The sequence below is a fragment of the Carcharhinus amblyrhynchos genome, chromosome 3, assembly GCF_965287045.1.
Source record: "Carcharhinus amblyrhynchos chromosome 3, sCarAmb.v2.hapA, whole genome shotgun sequence".
Lineage (NCBI taxonomy): Eukaryota > Metazoa > Chordata > Chondrichthyes > Carcharhiniformes > Carcharhinidae > Carcharhinus > Carcharhinus amblyrhynchos.
Window position 1 is genome coordinate 110,567,552 of NC_137326.1, and position 15,284 is coordinate 110,582,835.

The 15,284-nt window shown below is 40.8% G+C and overlaps 1 protein-coding gene across 3 annotated transcripts in view; it reads left to right on the forward strand.

Moving 5' to 3' along the window:
* The window catches only part of LOC145341012 (chloride channel protein 2-like), a 534,390-nt gene that overhangs the window by 403,868 nt on the left and 115,238 nt on the right, over positions 1-15,284 (forward strand). The gene's annotated exons all lie outside the window — the stretch shown is intronic.

Genomic DNA, 15,284 nt, shown 5'->3' on the forward strand with positions numbered 1-15,284 from the left:
CAAGGCAATGACAGAAAAATTAACCCATCCATCACTCAGTCCATTGGTACTGGGTTAGTATGATCAAAATTTCAAAGTTCATTTTTTGAACACTGTGGACCAGCTAATTCCCGTCATAGACATAATGCTTCTTAGAATATTTATGTTTTTAATAACTTTCTCAATTATGTTACACAAATAGCAGATTGAAATTGCAGTATAAAATATATTTGTGCCATTAAAGAATAATTCTAGTGGGAATTAATTTTGTTTGGCTTGGTTTTGGATAGCTGAGATGTTGCTCATAAAAAAGTTGAAGAAGCATGGCAAAGGTTGTGCAAAATTTAGGCAAATCAATATTTAATTTGCATACTGACCATTTTGCATTTAGAATCATAGAATTCTGTGGTGCAGAAGGAGAGCATTCGGCTCATCGATTCTGCACTGACCACAACCCCAACCAGGCCCTATCCCCATAACCCCATGCATTTACCCTACCTGGCCCCCCTGCCACTAAAGGGCATTTTAACATGGCCAATCCATGTAACCTGCACAGCTTTGGACTGTGGGATGAAACCGGAGTACCCAGAGGAAACCCATGCAGACATGGGGAGAACGTGCAAACTCTCCGGGTTTGATCCTCACCCAAGTGAGGATCAAACCCGGATCCCTGGTGCTGTGAGGCAGCAGTGCTAACCACTGTGCCGCTACACTTTCTGTTAATGACAATTATGCTTGCTCTTAAATAAGTAATAACAATAAGAGGAGAAACCCCAAAGCACTTTATAGCCAATAAAATGTTTTTTTTGAAGTGTAGTCACTGTTGTAAGAGGCAGTGGAGCCAATTTGCACACAGCAAATTGGAGATTAGAAATAGGAGAGGAGAGGTCACCCTGTTGGGAGTCTTTTATAGACCTCCTAAAAGTTCTAGAGAGGCTGAGGAAAGGATTGCGGAGACGATCCTGGTTAGGAGTGAAAGTAATAGGGTAATTGTTATGGGGGACTTTAACTTTACTAATATTGATTGGAATTGCTATAGCTCTAGCTCGTTAGAGGGGTCAGTTTTTGTACAAAGCGTGCAGGAGGGTTTTTTGAGTCAGTATGTAGATAAGCCAACTAGAGGTGAGGCTATATTGGATTTGGTACTGGGAAATGAGCCAGACCAGGTGCTAGACTTGGAAGTTGGTGTGCATTTTGCTGATAGTGACCACAATTCGGTTACGTTCACCTTAGTGATGGAAAGGGATAGGCATGAACCTCGGGCCAGTAGTTTTAGCTGGGGGAAGGGTAATTATGAGGCCATTAGGAGAGAATTAGGAAGCATAGGTTGGACTAGGAGATTACAGGGACTGGGAACGTCCGAAATGTGGAGTTTTTTCAAGGAGCAGCTACTGCGAGTCCGTGATAGGTATGTCCCTGTCAGGCAAGGAGGAATTGGTAGGGCTAGGGAACCGTGGTGCACTAAAAAAGTTGATTCGTTGGTTAGAAAGAAAAAGGAGGCTTATGTTCGAATGAGACTTGAGGGCTCGGGTAGTGCACTAGAAAACTTTAGATTGGCTAGGAGGGAGTTGAAGAGTGAGTTAAGAAGGGCTAAAAGATGACATGAGGAGACTTTGGCTGATAGGATTAAGGAGAATCCTAAGGCGTTCTATAGGTATGTCAAGAACAGAAGGTTGGTTAGGGCAAGATTAGGGCCAGTTATAGACAGCAGAGGGAAGTTATGTGTGGAACCGGAAGAGATTGGAGAGGCATTGAACCAATATTTCTCTTCGGTGTTCACGCAGGGGGACAAGAATATAGCTGAGGAGGACACTGGGTTGCAGGGGAGTAGAATAGACAGTATTACAGTTGATAAGGAGGATGTGCTGGATATTCTTGAGGGATTGAAAATAGATAAGTCCCCTGGTCCGGATGGGATTTACCCTAGGATTCTCTGGGAGGCAAGAGAAGTGATTGCAGAGCCTCTGGCTCTGATCTTCAGGTCGTCGTTGGCCTCTGGTATAGTACCGGAAGATTGGAGGTTAGCGAATGTTGTCCCATTGTTTAAGAAGGGGAACAGAGACTTTGCCGGGAATTATAGACCGGTGAGTCTTACTTCTGTTGTGGGCAAGGTTTTAGAAAAAATTATTAGGGATAGGATTTATAGTTATTTGGAGAGTAATGAATTGATTGGAGATAGTCAGCATGGTTTTGTAGCGGGTAGGTCGTGCCTTACTAACCTTATTGAGTTTTTTGAAAAAGTGACCAAAGAGGTGGATGGGGGTAAGGCAGTTGACGTGGTATATATGGATTTTAGTAAGGTGTTTGATAAGGTTCACCATGGTAGGCTTCTGCAGAAAATGCAGATGTATGGGATTGAGGGTAATCTAGGAAATTGGATCAGGAATTGGCTAGCAGATAGGAGACAGAGGGTGATGGTTGATGGTAAATATTCGTCATGGAGTTCGGTTACGAGTGGTGTGCCTCAGGGATCTGTTTTGGGGCCACTGCTGTTTGTAATTTTTATTAATGATCTGGATGAGGGTATAGTTGAGTGGATTAGTAAATTTGCTGATGACACCAAAGTCGGAGGTGTGGTAGATTGTGAGGAAGGGTGTCATAGTTTGCAGGAAGACTTGGACAGGTTGCAGAGCTGGGCCGAGAGGTGGCGGATGGAGTTTAATGCGGAGAAGTGTGAGGTAATTCACTTTGGTAGGAATAACAGATGTGTTGAGTATAGGGCTAACGGGAGGACTTTGAATAGTGTGGATGAACAGAGGGATCTAGGTGTATGTGTACATAGATCCCTGAAAGTTGGGAATCAAGTAGATAGGGTTGTTAAGAAGGCGTACGGTGTCTTGGCGTTTGTTGGTAGGGGGATTGAATTTAGGAGTCGCAGCGTCATGTTGCAACTGTACACAACTCTGGTGCGGCCGCACTTGGAGTACTGTGTGCAGTTCTGGTCCCCACATTACAGGAAGGATGTGGAGGCTTTGGAGAGGGTGCAGAGGAGGTTTACCAGGATGTTGCCTGGTATGGAGGGGAGGTCCTATGAGGAGAGACTGAGGGATTTGGGGTTGTTTTCGCTGGAAAGAAGGCGACTAAGCGGGGATCTTATTGAAACATATAAGATGATTAGAGGTTTAGATAGGGTGGACAGTGATAGCCTTTTTCCTCGGATGGAGAAAGCTAGCATGAGGGGGCATGGCTTTAAATTAAGGGGTGGTAGTTATAGGACGGATGTCAGGGGTAGGTTCTTTACCCAGAGGTGGGTGAGGGATTGGAATGCCCTGCCTGCTGCAGTTGTAAATGCGCCTAGTTTGGGGGCGTTTAAGAGATCCGTGGATAGGTTTATGGACGAAAAGGGATTGGTTTAGGTTAGTGGGTCATTGTTTTTTAACTGGTCGGCACAACATCGTGGGCCTAAGGGCCTGTTCTGCGCTGTAATGTTCTATGTTCTATGTTCTACAGCAGGCTACCACTCACAGCAGTGAGGTAAAGACCAAATAATCCCTTGTAATGATGTTGCTCATACCTCATGCTACAAAATTATGCTCTTTCATATTACCTGTTTCTCAAGAAAATGTGCAAAGAAGGTTCACCAGGATGTTACCTGAACTCAAGGGTGTTGACTACGAGGAGAGGTTGAATAAAATAGGATTGTTTTCACTGGAAAGATGGGGGCTGAAGAGAGGCCTGATAGAGATATACAAAATTATTAGAGACATAGACAGAGTGGATAGTCAGAAGTTTTTTCCCAGGGTATGAGTCAATTATAAGGGGGCACAGGTTCAAGGTGAGAAGGGCCTGGAACATACTGCCAGAGGAGGTAGTGGAAGTAGGCACATTGGCAACATTTAAGTCCAAAGAACAGCAGGGACTCTCGAACATCTGTAAAGAAATAGAAAGATATATTGATGGGGCTAAACCAAGATAGTTGGGAGGAGACTTGTATGAAGCATAAGAACCAGCCTGGAATTCTTATACCAACTAGCCTGTTTCTGTAATGTAAATATTACACAGTACTAACACTGTTCCTTTTAAGCTGCATGACCACACAACCGCATAATTTCAGAATGTTCCTATGTGTGTTGTGCACAAGTTGGCTCCTTTAAGTAAATGTGAAAAAGTGTAAAGGACCTGTGTACGAACAAAACAACTGCTCACTACAAAAGGTAAGACCACGTGATACTGGAGCAGAATTAGGCCATTCGGCCCGTCAAGTCTGCTAAGCCATAGGTTTCTCAACCCCATTCTCCTGTATTTTCCCTGTAACCCTTGGCCCCTTTACCAATCAAGAACCCATCGATCTCTATCTTAAATGCAGTCTCTGATTTGGCCTCCACAGTTTTCTGTGGCAATGAATTGAATAATCAGATCAATACTAGTATTGATGAGATCCTTTATAGAAATCTGCTAACATCACTGGGACAGCAAACAATGAATGAAATTCAAGTCTATTGTTTTGCTTAAACAAATTGAATTTTATATTTCCAGCATTACAAAGAAAAAATAATGGTCCAGACTACGTTGTAGTATTTATTGTTAGTCGGGCTTGTTTGTGCATGTTGAGGTTCATAGATTTTTTTTTGCTTTGCAAGTAGCTGGAAGTAGAAGCTGCTAAGATGATGATGACAGAATGCACCATTGATAGCTGTGTGCCTCCTTGCCTGGTCAGATACCTACAGAAGGAAAGAGGCAAAAACTGAGGAAAGGTGGAAAAAGAAGAGCAAGTTACAGTGGGTGAATTCCAACCAAATCCATACAGAAAGGGAAATAAACAGAAGGGAAGTTGGATTGGATTAAAGGAGAAATAAAAGGGGCAGTAAGGGAAAGTAAAAGACTACCTGAAGGAATGAGACTACAAACTTGCAATTGTTAATTTTCAATGACAAGTTGATAGGTAACCATTAATAACTATCACGTTATTAAAAGAATACTGAAACTTAAAATGACAAGGCCTGGTTTTGTGCACCAGTTCAATTTATATATGCTATGCAAATCAATCTCATGATCTCCAAGTTATACAGGGGTGACACTGACAGCAGAATGCTGTTTCTGCAAAACTAATGGAGAAGTGGCACAAGTTTCGTATCAGCTTCACCATTATTTGGATAACAAATGCTGGCCCAGAATGGAAATGCTCATGTCGCTGCAGAAATATATTCTGTTATGAATAAGATTGCAACTCTAGCACTGGAGCTGAGTGCAACAGAGATTCTAGAGGAATACATTCATAGTCTATGTTGGTGCTTCCAGAGGTTTTTTTCCACTGTGGCCCATTTCAAGTTCAATGTAACCCTTCAGTTGGAATTGTGTGCATGACTGGAGGTAAGCCAGTGTCAGTCCTCGTGAATTTATAAAAACCAACCTTTTTATTGATTTTTTTCAGAGAAGGAATCAGACCTGAAACAATGGTCAGCTAGGCCACACCCACCATTAAAAAAAGCATGAGAATTTAAAGGGGACTTGCAGCTGTTAACGTTCAGTTGAGCCTGCAACCCCAAAATCTTGTCTCACAACTCCAATGAGGATCACAATGGTCTTGTTAGTCATCAATCAATATTTGTCTAAAAAATTTTCAATGACTGCCTCCACCGCTCTCTGGGAAAGAGAGTTTTTGATCTGATTTGATTTCTTATTGTTACATGTATTGGTATAGAATGAAAAGTATTGTTTCTTCTGCGCTATACAGATAAAGCATACCGTACATAGAGAAGGAAAAGAGAGGGTGCAGAATGTAGTGTTATAGTCATAGCTAAGGTGTAGCGAAAGTTCAACTTAATGCAAGGTAAGTCCATTCAAAAGTCTGATGGCAGCAGGGAAAGAAACTGTTCTTGAGTCAGTTGGTACTTGTTTGTCAGACTTTTGAATCTTTTTCCTGATGGAAGAAGGTGGAAAAAAGTATGTCTGTGTCCTTAATTATGCTGACTGCTTTTCCCAGATGGCAGGAGTGTGGACAGAGTCAATGGGTGGGACGCTGGTTTGATTGAACTGGAGTTCCAAAGGTCCAGGACCCTCCGAGAGAGAATTTCTCCTCATCTCCACCCTAACTTTTTAAACGGTGTACCCTATGCCTAATCTATCCCACAAGAGAAAACAATGGGTGGGATTCTCCATCCGTTCATGCCAGCGGGATTCTCTGGTCCCACTGCAGGGAACAGAGATTTGGCTGAGTGCCAAATTCTCCCTGGCAGTGATGATGGGGCGTGAAAGGCCGGATAATTTGGACCATTCTTTCAGCATCCAATTATTGATGATCAGCCTGCAAATCCAACACATGCCAACGGTAGGCACTGTGAGCAAGTGTGATTCCTGGTGAGCCATGCAGTAGAAAGAAATTTGGAGCCTCTACCATCAACATTCATGGCTCCACACAACAACATACATGGATATTGCCTCAGCAACTGTTGACATACTAAGTGAACTGTGACACACTACATCACCTTGTTTATTTTGACTCAATTCATTAAAAGAGGTCAGAAATATGTCACAACTACGCTTGTAAATGAAACCTACAATATACCTCTGAAATGTTGTATTGCCATTACTGTACTGATGAAATGAGCCAGGAATAGTCTGCTGATGTGACTCCCAATTGCACTAAAGACAAGTGCTCTGAGAGCACCATTTAGTTTCACACTGCTTGGGATTTGTATGTCTTGTTGTGTAGTATCTGGTTGCTGCATAGCCACATTGTCAAAGTGGCTCATGTGGTTCAGTAGATCTTCTGGGAATTCTTAATCTTTGTGTGGGACTTGAATAATGTAACATGCACGTGCAAATTCTTACATCACTGAGCTCAGTACAATTTGTAACGAGGTTCAATTGAAAAAAAATGATTCAAGTCTACCAGCTATGGATCACTCCGTACATGTACCAGTCTCTGACCATCATCTGTAATGTAATATCAGCAGTGAACGTGGGTATTTAAAGATTCAATATTTCCACCCGCCCCATCTTCCTTCCTGTTTACCTATAATTCTCTTGCAAATGCTTTTTCTGTCTCAGTTCCTTACATTACACATCAATAATGGCAAGATATGTTGTTTACACATAAAGCTGAATGTAAAAGCAGTCAAAATACGATGAGCCTACATCTATCACCAGTTTAAATGTAATATTTATTTCTATTTTCAAACGGTCCACCTGGGAAAAAAACAACAAACACTATTTGGAGTAATTGGGAGATGGGTTTTTTTTGGACTTGCCAGTTCTATTTATATTAACACAGTGCAAGGAACCTACAGGTCAAAAATATCAATTGGTTTCTGGCTTGGCTTTCTGACCTCTTTTAAATGAATTGAGTCAAAATAAACAAGGTGATGTGATGTTACAGTTCACTTAGTACGTCAAAGATGCTGAGGCAACATGCATATTTACATGTATGTTGTGTGAATCTTGCCACTGCGTACATGGGTGGGATTTTCCCATCCTGCCGCAGTGAGCAGAGATTTGGCTGTCCACCAAATTCCTGCCTTTGTTGCAGCGGGAGTGTGGCATGAGCAGCTGGTAAGTTTGGGCCCGGACCACTTAAAAGCATATCAGTGAAATTAGCATCAGAGCTTTTGTGCTGTTCCTTATCGCTCATTGTTTGCTGGTGCAATGGTGGAAAATTTAATCTTCTAGGAGGGGGCAGGTGCAGGTCCTTGTCCTTCCTTAAAGAAGAAGACACATCAGCACGTTGGGAAGCCAATTTCCACATTTAAACAGTTACAAGGTGGCAGGAAATCCCTAGTGGGGGAGGTGGCTCTGTAAGTTAGGTATACAGAAAGGCATATTTAAAAAAAAAATAGTTCCTGGGATGTATGCAGGGAATAGTATTTCTCTCCGGATGCTTGCAACCCCTAGCACCATCTCCAGAGATGTCTGCAATATCCCTGGGGGCATGGGGAAACCTTCTCAAATGAAGACTTCATCTCTAATGTTCCTGTCTGTGTCCTGACAATTACAGAATGGATCAGTTGTGATAGAAACTAGAAGCAGGAGAAGACCATTCAGCCCTTTAAACTGCTCTACCATTCAATATGATCATCAGACTCAATAGCCTGTCCCCACCTAACCCCCGCCCCCCCCCCCCCCATAACTTTTCATCTCCATCAGCCCAAGAGCTATATCTAACTCATTTGGTCCACTCATCATTTATATACATCATGAACAATAGGGGCCCAAGTGTTGACCCTGCGATACCTTATTAGCTGTTTATGTCTGAATTGCAGGCATGAACAGCTGGTAAGGTCATGCACAGACCACTTAAAAGCATATCAGTAAAATTAGCATTTACTGCCTGCAACTCAGAAAAACACCCATTTATTTGCACTCTCTGTTTTCTGTCTGTTAACCAATTCTCGATCCATGCCAATACATTACTCCTAACACATATGCTTTAATTTTGCCCACTAACCTCTTCTGAAAGATCGTATCAAAAGCCTTCTGGAAATCCAAATATGCTGCATCCACTGGTTCTGTCATACCTATTCTACATTCTTAAGAAACTCCAGTAGATTTGTTCAGCATGATTTGCCTTTCATAAATCCATGCTGGTTTTGTCGAATCCTGTTAACGCTTTCCAAATGTTCTGTTATCATGTCTTTAGTAATAGTCTCCAGCATCTTCTGACTACTGATGTCAGGCTAACTGGTCTGCAATTCTCTTTTTTCTCTCTGTCCCTTTATAAATAGTGGGATTACATCTGTCACCCTCCAATCTATTGGAACTGCTCCAGCTTCTGTTGCGTTTTGGAAGATGACTACCAATGCATCCAATATTTCCAGAGCTACTTCCTTCAATTACTTTGGAATTTACAAATCAATAGATTTGATAATCTAAATGTAATATCAGCGGTGAACATGGATATTTAAAGATTCAATATTTCCACCCGCCCCACCTTCCTTCCTGTTTACCTATAATCCCATTAATTTCCCCAGCACCATTATCTTACTGATACTGATTTTCTTCAGTTCTGCCCTCTCACTAGACCCGTGGTTCCCTAATATATTTGGGAGGGTATTTGTGCCCTCCTTTATGAAGACGGAATCAAAGTATGTGTTTAATTCTTCTGCCATTTCTTTGTTCTCCATTATAGTTTCCCCCGTTTTTGTCTGTAAGGGACTTACATTTGTCTTTACTTTATCTTTTTCTCTTCACACATTTATAGAAGCTTTTACATTCAGTTTCTATGTTCTCTCTGATTTTATCTCATACTTTATTTCCCCTGCCCTCTTGATCAAATCTTTTGTCCTCTTTTGCTAAATTCTAAAATGTTCCCAATGCTCAGGTTTGCTGCTTTTACTGCAGTTTTATATCTCTCTTCTTTAGATTTAATATTATCCCTAATTTTTTTTGTAAGCCATTGTTGAGCCACCTTCTCCTCTTTTATTTTGTGTCAGACAGGAATGAATAATTGTTGTAATTCATGCACATGTTCTTTAAATATGAGCCATTGCGTAACCACCATCAATCCCTTCAGCAAGGTTCCCCAATCTGGCCTTGCCAATTTGAGCTTCATACTCTCATATTTCCCTTTATTAGGACTCATCACCCTAGCTTTGGATTCACCTACTTCATTCTCCATCTTAATGAAGAATTTTATCATATAATGGTCACTCTGTCCCAAGGGATCCTGCATGACAAGATTGTTAATTAACCCTTTCTCGTTGTGTAGTACCCAGTGTAGAATAGCCTTTCTTATGGTTAGTTCCTCAATGTATTGGTCTAAAAATACACTGATAATGCCTGCCATGCTGCTTTTAAACAAGTTGGCTGTAACAGTCAGATGCGGGTCATGATCACATTCTGATTGGCCAACTCAGAGGTGGGGCACTAACACCATGGTCGTGACAAATTGCTCTACGATATCTTCCAAGCCGCTGCCACCTTTCCGTCGATGAACCGGCTGGAATTCTGGCCTGGCGTAAGTTCTTTCAGAAATACCCATTGTGATTGGAATACAGATTGTGGCCTTAGGGTGGCAATCAGTGTATTTGATAGGCTTTGTAGCAACCTTGTGAACATGATCTTCTGTCAAAGTAAAGATCAACGCTTCAGTGCATGTTCATACATGGAGAAATTATTTGCCTTTCTTAACACCAGCTACTGTTTTAACATATGTGGATGCTTGTACAATCCACAAATTGAAAGTAACGTGTTGTCAGATGATTGTCTCCAAATAATCTTCTAGATGAATAATTACAGATTTCTGTGATCTTTTATCGACTGTCTCACAATTTGTAAAAGTGGAATAAGCAGCCTAACCGCTCAGACGCTAAACATTTAATATTGAAATAGTATCACTTTGATGCATTCAGTAGCATTGGTAACAACTTGCAAGGGTCAGAATTGTACAGTTATCCAAGGATCTATTTCTGCTACCTACTTAACTCATTGTAAGTCATTGGTTTTGTACAAGGGCTGCAACAAAATCAGAGTTTGCAATTGTAAACTTGTAGACTGGTCACTCAAATGGCAAACAAATCTCAATATAAATCAAAAGCATTGCCCTTTTGATAGATGTATCAAAGTGCTTCACAGATAATGAATGAATCCTAATGTTGGAAACGCAATAGCTCTTTTGTACGGAGGAAGCTCCCATAAACAGAAATTTGATAATGAAGCTGATGACCTGCATTTGATTTGATTTTATTATTATCACGTGTATTAGTATACAGTGAAAAGTATTGTTTCTTGCGCTATAGAGACAAAACATACCGTACGTAGAGAAGGAAAGGACAGGGTGCAGAATGAAGTGTTATAGTCGTAGCTATAGGGTGTAGAGAAAGATCAACTTAATATAAGGTAGGTCCATTCAAAAATCTGTTGGCAGCAGGGTTACAGAGTTTAAAAGAATTAGAATAGAGTTTTAAAAGCACAGAACAAGAGTAACAGACAGAATAAGATGGTTTGCTGGGCATACTGTGCAAGAAGTTGTCACGCTCTGGTGCCATCTTAGAAGACTGAGGGATAACTCCTCCGTTTTTTGAAATAATGTCATGGATCTTTTACAGGGGAGTTGGGGCAAAGGGATCCAGGGACTGTTACAAATACGGTTATATTTTGTAATGTCTTTTTAAAGGTAAAATGATGGCAAGAAGGGGGGAATCATGTAATCTTTGGATTCTGCCTGACAATTTAGTTGTAGCTTAGCAGTTAAAGTTTAAAAGCAGGCAGAGCTAATTTATTAGCAAGAAGATGCAAGATATTTACATCTCTAGACAACGGTAACCACCAACTGTGTTGACTATGGGTAGACTGCTAGGCCAGAATTCTCCCAAAAATGTTCAAAGTGTTGAACTCGCACGAAAACTGGAGTAATTCATGCTGGTTTTATTCAGTGGGAGTTCAGAGAAGAATCTCCCACACTCTGTGTACTACAGAGGCCATGAATGTGAATACCATAAACTAGGGGGCAAAGCCTATTCCCGCTGGAGAGGCCGGCCCTGCACATGCGCCGATCTGTCAGCACCACACTGCTGGGATTTCAGACCTGGGCCCGCCAATCTCATTTCAATGAGCCCCAAATAGCTATTTAATGATTTCTGTGTTTTCCCACCGATTTCTGGTAGAGAGCTGATACTACCAGAACTTCGGCATTGGGAGACGCTATCATGATGAGAATGTATGCGCAAACCCCACAAATTGGCTGATACGAGAATCTCCCGGCCCGCTGCACTAATAAATTAGTCAAGTTTTATAAATGGTCATACATTAAGTTTATTTAAGCTAGAATGGAGTTGAGGGTCTAGAGAATAGCTAATTAGCATCTCTACCTGGATACAAGGCCAATGTGATTCATATTGCCATGAAAACAGGTTTTGAAAGGGGAAGAGTCCAAAGCAAGCCACTGTAATACTGGGTCATAGGGTTTTTTGAAGAGCATCCTGAACCTCACAGAGATAAGGGAGTCTGCAGGAATCAGAAGGGGAGAGAGAAAGAGGAATGGTTGAGGACTCTGGGTCTGTACTCATTGGAGTTTAGAAGGAGAAGAAGGGACCTTATTGAAACTTACGTGATATTGCAAGGCCTGGATAGAGTGGATGTGGAGGGGATGTTTCCACTAGTACAAAAAACTTGAACCAGGGTACACAACATCAGACTAAAGGGATGACCCTTTAAAACTGAGATGAGGAGGAATTTCTTCAGCACAGAGAGTGGTGAATCTGTGGAACTCTTTGCTGCAGAGGGCTGTGGAGGCCAGGTGATTGAGTGCCTTCAAGACAGAGATAGATAGGTACTTGATTAATAAGGGGATCAGGGGTTATGGGGAAAAGGCAGGAGAATGGGGATGGCTCAATGGGCTGAGTGTCTAATTCTGCTCCTATGTCTTATGGTCTAAACAAGCAGAAAGAGCTGGAAGCAGCTAGTTCAGAACCTAAGGCAAAGAAAATGCTGTATGTTATTCACAATGCAGAAGGCAATGGGAGCTCACGCTCAAATTGAGGAGACTAAATTCATGAAGATATAAGCAAGGCTGGAAGTTTTCCCTAGTTTTACCTAGTGGGAGGAATCAGAATATGAAAGTCTATGATTAGAAGTTACCTGGCTGGGAAAAAGGAAAGAAAACAGGTCATTGGGAGTGGAGAATAGCTTTGGACTGTGTCTAAGGGAATAAAGAACCCCTTGAAGGGACAGAGTGAAGTATAACAGTGGTGCAGGATTGTTAATCATGTTGAAAGGGGTTTTTTTCTGTAGTTTCACATGCAAGCTAATTACAAGAATAGTATTGCTTTTAGCTTGTTTATCATTTCAGTTGCTGGTATTCAACTATGTTTTTGAAAGTTATTGATCTCTTGGGGCGATTGTAACAGGCCCCAGATAAATACATCACTAAGAGTAGGGAGGCAGGTTAATGAGGCCATAAATGAAGCAAACAAAAAGCTGACTTCAACTTGAGAGAGATAGAATTCAGAAGTAGGGAACTCAGGCAAAACTCATGTGGAACCTTGATCCAAACACAGTTATACAATTCCGATCTCTTTACAAACAGGATTTAGAGGCACCGGTGAACGTGCAAAAAAGATGATACCAGAACAAAGAGGTTGTAGATATTACAAAAGGCTGAATAAAGAAAAAAGGAAGGCGGCTGAGGGGGTGACCCTCTGGGGTGATAGAAGTTTTTATGATTGTAAAAGGCTTTGCTTGGATAGATGTGGCGAAAACTGAGCACAGCTAGAGACTGTAAGTTAAGGATAGTCACTAACCAATCCAAAGTGAACTCAGGAAAAATGCCTTTACCCAAAGAGTGGCAAGTGTGCTAAGAATACAAAAAGGGATGGCATAGTTGTTAGCACTGCTGCCTCAAAGCACAAGGGACTGGGTTTGATTCCCGGCTTGGGTCACTGTCTGTATGGAGTTTGCACATTCTCCCCATGTCTGCATGGATTTCCTCTGGGTGCTCTGGTTTCCTCCCACAGTCTGAAAGACGTGCCGGTTATGTGCATTGACCCGAACAGGTGCTGGCGACTAAGGAATTTTACAGTAACTTCATTGCAGCGTTAACGTAGGCCTTCCTTGTGACTAATAAATAAACTTCAAATTCAAGAAGAGAAAATGGAACTTATAGTTGAACTGTTTGCCTTATTTCATTCATCAGTTTGTAAGTGTTTTATTTGTTCAGTTAGCTCATATTATTAATCACAAAAGAAAACATTTTGAGACATTTACTGAAAATCAAGAGGGAGAACACTACACCTCAGATACGGCATGTCAGAACAGTTTAATCTGAAGTGACCTCAATTAACTTTTTGATGAAAAACCAGTGCGAGAATTAAACATGTACAGTGACGAATTAATGGATTCCATGGGGTGCCACTGGATTTGTTTTAGCTTATCTGTTTCTGAAGGCATTATTCACTTAATTAATTCATTAATAAATCAGCATATATTATCCAAAAGACAGTGAGATTCACTAAACACTTTGTCTTAATAAAATGTTAAGCCATGATAACTGTTGTGTTATGTTATTAGCGGATGAATATAAATTGTCCAGGCCAGTTCAGCTGAATATGAAATAATTTAAGATCAATTTCAGTAGCCATTAGCCTCTATCTGGGACTCTGAAAGGTTGCTCTTGATAAAAGCGCAATTTTTACAACACCTCGCCTCTCTACATGGCATCATTTTTGCTTCATTTTTATTTTAGAATTGCATTTAACCTAATCCAGTCAACCATTTCCAACACCTTGCTGCCAGAATTTGTTCTTTGTGGATAATAATCTGTACTGCCTGGGAAAAGGACATGTTAAATACTGAGCTAGATGAGAGGGAAGCTGGATGGGCTGAACAGCATTTTCTTCCTCCTGTCTCCTATTAATGTGGTGTGGTTTATGATTCTATTCTAATGCCTTTCACTAACCTACTGGTAAACTATGCTTTTTTTCCTGCTATTTCTTGCTGACTTTCCCATCTTTTCTAAATGCCTGCCTTGTATCACTCAACATCAACAATAACTTGCATTTGTATAACCACTTTGCACATCCCTGATCACAATCTGCCACTCTCAATGACTATGTTTTAGTTGCCACGGTCCTAAATGCTGAAATTCCCTCCTGAAATCTGTTTGCCTCTCCCCCTCTCTTGTCATTTTAAGATGCCTAACCTTTAGAGTCATTAGCCATAATATTTTCATCTTGTTTCTCCGTATTAAATGTTATTTGATAATGATCCTGTGAAGTACCTTAGGACATTTTGTTATGTTAAAGGTGCCATTTAAATTCTCCTTGTTCTTGTTGGTATACAAAAATATCCCAAGGAGCTCTACAGGGACAGAAGCAAAAACTAAATTGTCTTCACCACCCTGGAGCCTTTTTGTTGCTATCTTATTTCAATTTCTGACAATCACTGATGTGAATAGAGTATGCTGGAGTCATAATTCTGGACTATACTTGTATTAAGAAATCAGTGCCTTGACCAATTTCTCACAGCACTAAACGACACAACATTTGTAAAACTTTGAGTAAGAAATCTACTTCTGATTATTCATTGTTGTAGTAATAAATTTGCATCATTCGAACCAAAGTGGCAAAGTGGGAACACAGTGCAAAAAAAAATTTGCCAGATTTTTTGTAGCGTGTAACATTGAATTAAGAGGCATATATTATTATTGAAAACAAACACCTAAGGATGTGATGGTAAAAGAAACCATACGTTGGGTAGTGATAAATCATTAGAGTAAGGTACTTGTGTCAAGGCTGAGATAAACTGCTGATAAATGATGTAACCTGATGCCACCCCATTTGTGTTTTTTTAATGTATTTTTGCCCTGTTGAGGGCCATGAAGAAGAACTATGACAATTTAGAAATTTGCCAGTCAAAACAGAACTAATCTTTAG